The following is a 2,500-nucleotide window of genomic DNA, read 5'->3' on the forward strand; positions in this document are numbered from 1 at the left end:
CAGCTCTTACTACTTTTAGACCTTCTCCAGTTTCATTGACGACTTTGCGATTTACCATGCAATGGAACTGTGTCCCGAAGGTCACAAATTTCTGTAGACCTTCTAGTCAATGGGGTAAAGAGCCTTGTATATGAGCAAAATCGAAATAATTAATCCACAGCTCAAAGAGTCATTAAGAAGAGTAACCAAATAGGGGATAAAATACTTTACCCCTCAGACGGGTATGTCGTTCAAAGATGTAAGATTGATGACCCCACTGCCTGCTAATACTCTCACCAAAAACGAAGAAGACACCATGAAAGAGTGGCCCGAAAACTACCGCCCAGTCCGACAGAGAACAGTGATACAAACAAAGATAAGGCAGGAGCTCTTCAGGCCGGCAATGTATGCAAAGACAAATCCTAAAGCTGTACCAAGGGTGCATTTTCCACCCGACCAAGTTAAGATAGTAACGCCCACTGCCTCTTCAGAAAATTGCTCTGTTGTTGGCGAAGAGTGCGGAATTAGTTTCATAAGTGATGTCACTGTGCCGCAACTTAGGCTCGCGTCTGAGGCCGATTTCAACCAGGTGGAGGAGTACGAAAGCGAAAGCGACCATAGTGATACTGATTCAGCAGATTTTGACTTAATTTATAGAAGATGGTTATCGGTAAACCTGTGATAACAAGGTCTGGAAGACAAGTCAAGGCGTGGCTTCGGTTTGATGTTTAGGCGGTCGCAAAGCGGTAAGCCACCGACGTCAACAAATTAAATGTAAGAACTGTTACAGCATGCGCATGGATGGTATTTTACATGTTTTACGCTTTAACACATTCTAGTTAATATACTTTTTTTGTTTAAATTATTTTGTAAACAAAGTACCGCAGCGTAGAAACTATAGCTTTCAGTGTGAAAATCTTTTTCTACCCCAGAATATTTCTGGCATGGGATCGTTAATTTTTAACTTTTTAAGACAATGGCAATTAATTTTTAACAGATCCGTTAACCGTTAGCCGTAAAAAGACCAAAATATTCGAGAGGTTAATCATGACATTTACAGCCAATGGCAAACGTTTTAGCTTGTCTCGTTCCTTTGAGAAATTGCTTGATATCTGGAGTTAGCAGGAAAGAAATGAGCTAATATCATTTATTGCTAATATCATAATTGCATTTTTGGCAAAACCCTAATTTCACTCCGACTTTTCCCGTTTAGCGTAGTCCCAAGAGAAAATAAAAACAGTGCTAATGCAAAATTTTGGAGGGACAAACAAAGAGTATTATGTAATTTGTGATCATCCTGATTAGCATAAATTGATATTTTGCCGTCACGTAGCAGAGGCCTGGGGCCCGTTTCTCCAAAGTCCGGATAACTTTTCGGGCCCGAAAAGCCATTTGTGAAACTGGCAACCGCTTGTTTTGGAAAGCCGATCTTTTAACATGTTTTAAAGGTAACAATAAGAAAACTTACTGTGAAGTTTGAAAACTTAAATTCTCTCCGTTCTTGAGATACGAAGAGAATTGTGACACCCGAAAATGGCCCGTTAAGTTTCGGGACTTTCGAGAAACGGGCCCCTAGTTGTGAGCGGCAGGCGCTTGGAGTGCCACGTGATCGTAGTGTGTATTTGGTGATTGTTTAGCAAGTAAGGCATTCTACGGTCAGCCTTCGCCGCATACACAAGTCCTGTTTCTTTTTTCTGTCCTATCGAGCTGAGTTAGTGTTTAATGCCTTCGTTAGGCGGCATATGATAGCGTTCATTAATTTACATTGTAAGTAGTGTCTTTCAATTAGAATACCCTAGAACCCCGAGGGTCGCACGACTGCCTTTGTCGGGGGTACTCGTTTCCCACTTTTTTCCACCTGCTGGGTTTTTTTTAGGGGTTTTCGTGTCCGGCTCTGGTGCATTGCTTTTCTCTTCATTTTAGAATTGATGTATTAATATTTTTGTACCTCTTCCAATGCTTAATAAACTGCATGGTGGCTTGGCTGGCCAACGTGCCCATATATCACCTAGCTTGAGTGTCCGGTTAAGTAGTGGAGGCAAAATATGGTATTTTTGATAGTGGCTAACATTGACCTGATGAAAGATGATAATCAACCGATGAAATATTAATTCGGTGTTTGTCTGATCAACCAATGAAATACGTTGCTACACTTGCTGCATATGTCGGAGAGGTAGCCAATCAGAATCAATTATCAGAATCCTTGTTCCGCGAAACAAAGGTTGTTCAGCGAGGTATGGGTCTAGTGTCTTCACGTCATCCACTCACTGTCTGGATGCGGCAATGGATACGGCTCAGATCTTCTTTTTGATTTCACAAACGTATGCAGAGGACGTTGATGTTCCTTGACAAGCAGTAGCTTTGATGAAGGTTTGTGTCTTATATGTAATTTAATGCATAAACTTAACACTGACACCGATCCCGCTTCGCAAATGATTCAGCGATAGAGCCGAGTATCCGGCAAATTTTAGCTGGTTAGTTTGCATTCTGGTAAGTTGGAATTACATATTTCCGCGTTAAT

General features: G+C 41.2%; 2 protein-coding genes across 11 annotated transcripts in view; both read left to right on the forward strand.

The window, feature by feature from the left end:
- LOC137997662 (uncharacterized) overlaps positions 1–2,500 on the forward strand; it is a 119,096-nt gene that overhangs the window by 56,958 nt on the left and 59,638 nt on the right. The window lies entirely within an intron of this gene.
- LOC137997660 (uncharacterized) overlaps positions 2,211–2,500 on the forward strand; it is a 45,389-nt gene continuing 45,099 nt past the window's right edge. For 7 of the 10 annotated variants that reach the window (XR_011122551.1, XR_011122550.1, XM_068843772.1 and 4 more), the window contains exon 1: positions 2,217–2,349. The gene's annotated coding sequence lies outside the window, so the exon portion shown is untranslated. Of the gene's footprint in view, positions 2,350–2,500 lie in introns of all 10 variants that reach the window. The other 3 variants (XM_068843774.1, XM_068843773.1, XM_068843770.1) reach the window with 1 other exon arrangement.

Source organism: Montipora foliosa, chromosome 3 (genome assembly GCF_036669935.1).
Source record: "Montipora foliosa isolate CH-2021 chromosome 3, ASM3666993v2, whole genome shotgun sequence".
NCBI lineage: Eukaryota > Metazoa > Cnidaria > Anthozoa > Scleractinia > Acroporidae > Montipora > Montipora foliosa.